The sequence below is a fragment of the Streptopelia decaocto genome (assembly GCF_964273445.1).
Source record: "Streptopelia decaocto genome assembly, chromosome: 14".
In the NCBI taxonomy this organism is placed as follows: Eukaryota; Metazoa; Chordata; class Aves; order Columbiformes; family Columbidae; genus Streptopelia; species Streptopelia decaocto.
Window position 1 is genome coordinate 14,938,143 of NC_138669.1, and position 7,013 is coordinate 14,945,155.

General features: G+C 54.9%; 1 protein-coding gene across 5 annotated transcripts in view; it reads right to left on the reverse strand.

The window, feature by feature from the left end:
* The window catches only part of EPB41L1 (erythrocyte membrane protein band 4.1 like 1), a 71,097-nt gene extending 66,343 nt beyond the window's left edge, over positions 1–4,754 (reverse strand). For all 5 annotated transcript variants that reach the window (XM_082065762.1, XM_082065760.1, XM_082065761.1 and 2 more), the window contains exon 1: positions 4,648–4,754. The gene's annotated coding sequence lies outside the window, so the exon portion shown is untranslated. The remainder of the gene's footprint in view (positions 1–4,647) is intronic.
* Between the last annotated feature and the right edge of the window lie 2,259 nt (positions 4,755–7,013).

Below are 7,013 nucleotides of genomic sequence, written 5' to 3' on the forward strand. Positions count from 1 at the left end.
GCTCTGCTGCCAGGCAGCGAGCGGGGCCCGGCAGCGGGTTAGTAGGAGTAGAGGGAGAAAGGAGCTGGTGGGTGGAACCTGGCAGCAGGACCACGCTGTGTGTGAATCCTCATTCAGTATCACCTCAAACACAGGATGCATTTTACACTAGCACAGCACCTGGTCCTGGTTTCCACCTCATCGCCAATACCTTGCAAAGAAGCATCAGTCTTTAGGGCCAAGAAGGGGTCAGGGACAGCAAAGCCCAGTGACATGGCCACAGGGTCCATTTACAGCTGGTGGGCAGAGGGCTGAAAGAGTTTCTGAAAGGGAGATGAAGCAGATACTAACTAGACTGTTACTACATTTCATCTCCACAAAGAGGCCAAGTGCCCAAGTAAAACTGCTGACCAGCTGGCAACTGCAGATCTGCAGCTTCAGCCTCATTTGTCTCATGTTTTGAGCACAATAGGGTCAGCCCAGTCTCCTCTCTGCGCTGTGATAACACGGGACCTGGGAATGCTGCTGAACCAGACCTGGCTGCTCACAGCAGCTCCTGCACAGGGCAGAGCAGCCCTGAGCACCGCTAAGCCCCCAGGGCTAGTATTGCTCTCCGGAGGGCAAAAGACAGACCATCAGAGAACACAGAAAGGAATTCCTCTTCCAGAGTACTATCATCCAGATTTTAAGGCTGTCTGTTACTCCCATCCTCCCCAACAGCAAACCTGGGAGTGCGCATGAGCATGCACATGGGCACGCACATACTATAGGCAGGGTACTGAGTGACTCTCAGCCTCAATTCAAAGCACTCTCAGCTGTGTACCAGACAAGCAGACGTGAAGTATTTGTACCAAATCACCCACCTAGGGCTCTGGGATGACTGCCCCTTTCCACACAGTCCCACAGCTCCCTGTCTAGCACAAGGAGAACAAACCTTGGCTTCTGCCCCAGTTGCACAAAGCTCAGCCCAACAGCTCTTGGGACACATGCCTCCGTGCACCCCCAAACAGTTTATCTCCTGGGAGAAAGGCAGGGCAGAGGGAGCAACTGTCTAACTAACTGTCTAACAAAAGACATCCATGGGGCCTGAGCTCAACAGCCCTCTCCGCGCCTAGGGCATGCTGTGCAGACAGGAAAGCTGCTGCAGGAAGTAGCCACTGCTTCCGCGGTGGAAGAAGTGGTTGCCCAGATCTCCTCCTCTCCCCTTAGGTCCTGGATGACCCACAAGCTTCCACCCAAGGGCTGGGAGGAGAGGAAAGATGGATCTGCAGCCACAAGGAAATACTGCAACACATCCCATTAAAGACAGGCTCCTCCCACCATGCTTCCCAGCTCTCGTAATCCAGACAAGGTGATGTGCATGAGAAAGGCTGGTCCACTCAGCTGGCAGTAGTGATGCTCAAGTTTAGAGACCCAAATGGAACAGGGCACATGCTGGAAAGGAGCTCCCAAGGGAGACTGTCCTCCAGCTTCCACAGATACATACAACTCCTTCCAGGCTCTAGTGACAGCACGAGCCAACAGTAAGCATGAGTCCAGGCTCAAGCCCAATGCCCCCAAGCAGAAGGAGACAGTCAGGGCCAGCCCCTCCGCTCAGCACCACAGAACCTCACAGGTCTCTCCAGTGCAATCGCTCCAGCTGTGACAAATGCAAACCTGCTGACTCAGAGCCACCCGACTGCTCTAATGAGAACAATAAGCCACACAGCCATCACTGTCACAGCCTCAGTGCAAGCACATTTTCAGATGCCGTATATGAGAGTCATGTGTTGTAGCTGCACAAGACTCTCTGCACAGGAGCTTCCAGCAGCTGCGGACTCAGGAATCTCCACTGTTTTTTCTTTTGCAGCTATGCTTAAAACAGAGCTTCAGACTCGGCTCAGACCTCCAAGTGACAGGCACCACATGAAAGTCTACTAAATAGCTAAACACAGGCCTTACAGACGCCCACACTGATCTGCTGCAAAGCTTACACCCGTACTCAGCCCATCTCCTCGCACACGCTTGCTTCCCTGTTGGTATCCCAGCTGTCACTCAGGCCATAGTGCTGTTCCCAAAGCGACAGGGAAATATCCCCACTCTGTAGCCAAATAAAATTAAGGCAAAGGACATTCAAGTGATGTCTGTGAGATTGGGCAGGAAACTCAGAGCAAGCCTGGGAACAGCCAAGCCCACCCCTTGCCCTCTAACCGACAGGCCATTCTCTGTGACTTCCTAATTTAGAAATCCTAATTAGCTATGGGAAAGATTTTTTTAGGGACAAAATTAACCAGGCCTCTGACTGGTCTGTCTCTGAAAACCTCCTCTAGTAACGCAGAAGTCATCAGCAGTGCTAGGGCAAGGAGGAACGCAGAGTGACACGGGAGTTACACGTGGGACAAGCACTCAGTGCTGCCAGCAGAAAGTGTGAAAGGTTACTCTGTAAATCTATGAGAGATGCAGCTCCCCACCAGGACCAAGGTCATCAACCAGAGCTTAACACGGGGCTCAACTGCCTGAGGGAAGAAAACTGATTGTTAAGATTTTCGCTATTCTACACTGCAGTGACTTCTTCAGCTGACCCAGCTGCCACGCCTGGCCACCCATAAACCACATGCCAGAAGACATTTACCCTGGAAGGCTCTTGTGGTGGTGGCAACCACAGCAGCATCCCAGAAAAGGGGGCCCAGCAAGCTCCATGCCTGCACTGGACAGGAAAGGTACCAAAACCTTCACTTTCTATGCATGAAGAACACAGGCTCTCTTCTACACTCATGCTTTTTCACCATAACTACAACACTGGACTTCAAAAACCTTTTTCAGAAGCTTCCTCCAGAACAAAACATCTCCCCTGAGAGTTTTGGAAAATGCTGATTTCTCAAAAATTGGTTAAAATAAAAATTCTGGACAGTTCTAGGTACAACATCAATAAGCAACTAAAACAGCATAAGAACACATCACCTGCAGCCAGAAGCCAGCCGACCGTCAGCACAAACACACAGGCTGTGCAGGTCACCCAGAGCTGCATCACACCCCCCCAGACACCCGCACCCCAGGCCAGGGCTCTGCCATTCCTGGTGATGTCTGGTTTAATGACTGCATCACCATCTGAACTTGCAGCTAAAGCAATCAACACAGCACAAGGACGGCGCAAGGAGGAAAGGAGATGAGAATACTCCACTGTAGGTGGGGAGGTGGTTTGCACCCCCCAGGGATGGGTACATCATGGTCCTTTGACACCAACCACGGAGCTTATCCCTGTGTAAGGAGGGACCTGCCATCCACTACAACAGTCAGGGTCTGCCACAGTTTCCAGAACACGCCCTGCATCTCCACACACAGCAGAGCCTGGGGTCCTCATAGACAGATCTCAGCTCTGAGCACCCTGGGAGGCCTCCACGCCTACCAAATCAGACTCCAAATAATATAATTAAAGAGCAATTCTCTTCTTACAAGGATCACTGCTCAAACGCAGCCTTCCCTCAGCTCCAAACTTGCTTGATGGGCATACAACTGAAGACCACCAGAACAGCTCTCCAGCCTGTGCAGCCATGGTTAAAGGCACACACAGAGTCCTCCAGTGGGCTGCAAAGGATGCAGAGATCTGCAAGGCAGCCCCAAGAAGCAGACCTTGGTAACAATGTGCTTCCTACATCTCGAGTTGTTTGGAAGCAAGCAATCACTCTGGACAAGCCTAGCATGGGAAAGCTGGAGGAAAAGTGACAGTGAAGTGCAGGAAGGAGCCTGATGCATGGGCTGGTCTCTCTAGGGATGCTGGAGAAGCCACACCTCATCCACGGCAGTGGAGGGAGGGCTGATCAGGAGTCACCTCACACCATCTACAGCTGAATCAAACGCAGCTTTTCCATCGCCTGCTCCTGCAACACATTGTGAATACTCAACCAGGCATATCCAGACCATTGTTTGTTCACAGAAGGGTCGCCACCATAACATGCTGAAGGCTGGACATGTCAAAAGGAAACAATAGCACCGTGGACATAGCAAGAGAAACAGCATTTTATACAAAAAACACTGATAGAGAAAAGGGACACACAGGTCCTCTAGTACAATCTCCTGGGTAACCAGCCTATGGAGAAAATGCTGAGCTCAAGGATACCTCCAGAGCCCACCTCCTGCCATATGACGATACTCCAAAAATAACCACAGAAATATGCGAGGACCCATTCCAAGTTGTTCCTGGCTCTCTCCACATTCTCCCTCTAATGTAAATCGTCTCCTTGAAATCACAGCCCAGCAGTTAAACGCTATTACGCCAACCCACAACTCGGGGCTACGGATCCCTGGGGCTGGCCCATCCCGCTGCAAGGATCCGACTGACGCTGCTGCCTCCCCGCACTCTGCTTTGCTCCTTCGTGGGCGGGAATCGCGGTGCAGCCCCCCCGCGCCCGGATGGACCCCCGTAGGGAGCTGCGCCCCGACCTCTTCATCTGCCCCGCACGGCAGGACACGATGCGGGATGCGGTGGGATGCGATGTGATGCGCTGTCTTCCCTCCCTCCCACCGCTGCTGAGAACGGGAAGCCCGGCTTGGAAAAGCGTTCCCAGCGGCGGGGCTGCTCCTCCCTGCGGCGCTGCCTGCCGCCTGCCGCTCCCTTGCAGGCAGCGCACCCGCGGCTGCCGGCGCTGCCCGACCCCGCGCTCCCCCATCCTCCCTCGCCCGGGCGCTCACCTCAGCCCGCTCCACCGCCACCGCCTCCCGGGCGCGGCCCCACGCCGCAGCGGCCGCTGCCCGCGCCGGCCGCCGCCCGCAAGCTGCCTGCCCGCTGTCTGCCGGCCGCCGTGCGGCGGGAGCGCGGGGCGGGGCGCGGCGCTGCGGAGGGGGAGCGGCCGTCCCGCCCCGCCCCGCGCTGCGTGGGAACCGCCCACGGGCTGCGCCGGGGGCTGCGCGGGGGACGGAGCGGGGGGCGACGAGGGGGCTGGGCTGGGCTCGGCCCGGCCCGGCCCGGCCCCGAGGGAACCGGGGGGGCCGCCGCGGCTGTTTTCAGGTAGGTCCCATGTGGTGCGCCCCCGCGGGACCTCAATCTCCGCGCAGCCCCTCTCAGCTCGCACGGCTGCACCCGCCGCTTTCCCCGCCGCCCTCCCGTCCCTGCAGAGCCTCCTCCTGCCACCTCCCTGTCGAGGACTGCAGCCCCGGGATGAGGTTTTCTTCCTCAACGAAGGAGCTGTGCCTCGGTGGGACATGCCAGGTTTTGCAGCTCCCAAGCAGTGGCTGCCCCTTACTGGAGCCCTGGAGTGTCTGGGGTTGCCCACCCAGTGCCCACAGCCCCAGGACACTGCATGAGGTGTTTGCATGGGACACGCGTAAGCCCGTCCCAAGAGATCTCCACATCAGCAAGTGACCCGACTTGTGTATGGGTATGTCAGGATAAGCAGCCCCATCCAGGAGATGCAGGTGAGAAGGGGTGGCACCACACGTGTGCAGCCACAGTGTGGATACACCAGGTGTATGGGTGCAGTGCATGGGGTGAGGGATAGTATAGATGCACTGGGTGCAGTGGCGCACAAGGTGCAGGGATGCACTGGATGGACAGTATGGATGCAATGTGTCAGGGATGTACTGGGTGCAGGTAAGCACAGCATGGATGCACCAGGCACATGGAGGCATCAGATGCACAGCATGGCTGCAATGCCCGCAATGGCCGTTAGCAAAACCTTTGTGGAAGTTGCACCCGATGCCCACTAGCACTTGTTGCATCACACAAGTCTCCAAGCAGCATTTTGTACTCCTGGACTTCCCTGTGGGGCCTTTGCTTGGCTCTGTTATCTAGCAGAGCATCTGCTATCAGTTACTACACTGGCCCACTGAAGTAAGAAGGGTGCAGGTCTGCGCGGGACTCTAGCAGGTCTCTAGCAGCAAGGAGGAGGCTTGGGGACTCTGCCCAGCAGGGAAGGTCTGACCTGGCTGCCTATGCTCGTCCTCTGCAAGCCAGGGCTGGCCTGGGGCGGCTCTCCAGGGAGTGGCAGCACACGGTCACTGCCTGGCAGCAGTGGGTGCCCGGGCTCTGCGCCAGTTGCCTCTGGGTGCTGCTCCTCAGCTTCCGCCTCACCAGCCTTCGGGAAACCTGCTGTTTGCACTCACACAGGGAGCCTGACCCCTACCGCACCGTGACGAGGACAAAGCGCTGGAACAAGGCCGTTTTTTTTTAACCACTTCATAAAATATCTCCTTTATTAGTCACACTGAGGCTTTTTTTCCTGACAAACCACATACTAGCAGAGTACCAGGAACAAAATGAAGCTGCATGGTCCAGTGGTTCAAGCCAAAGCCGTGATGCCAGCAGGATTGTGGGCTCTAAGCCCCTGCTGAGCTGTTGACTCACTGTACAAACTCAGGCAGGTCCTGCCTCTTTGTGCATTGGAGAAGCCCAGCTGGAAAGTTGGGTAAATAGCAGGAACCTCTTGGGAAAAAAAACAAAACACACCACCACAACAACAACAGCAACAGCAAAACTCCACAGTATCAAAGCCAAGCTTGAGGGAGGGCATTCAATTACAAATAAAAGACATTTCAGCTGGCTGCTCAGATTCCCCTTGCAGGCATGGTTTTCACCTCGACCCCTCACTGCTGCGCACTGTTAAGGGGTGATGGTGAATAGGTGCTTTGCCTCCCTGCAGGGGTGGCTGTGCTGCAAGTGACATCAGTCATTTGTCATGCTGCCCTGCATGTGTAGGGAACTTGAACAGGAGAAAAGTTGCATTGTATTGTTGCAAAATGTATTGCAATTGTAGCTCTGTGAACTGTCTTGAGGGCTGTTACTGTCTGTTTTAATCTTTCAGGTCATTCAAAGGAAAAATGGCGATTTCTGCTTAATGGGTCAGGTTCTGTCACACTCCAAAGGAAAATCTAGGAAATTTAAGTGTTAAATTCACTTTTAAGTGAATTTGGGTCAAGTAAGTCAGTGGGTAAACACACTGGCAGAATGATGAGCACAGGTATCCTTGGAATAGTTCCCCAGTACCCACTGCAGGGGCGTTCCCCTCACGAAGCGAGGAACCAGAGAACATGTACAACAAATGCCCCCGGTGAATCCTTCA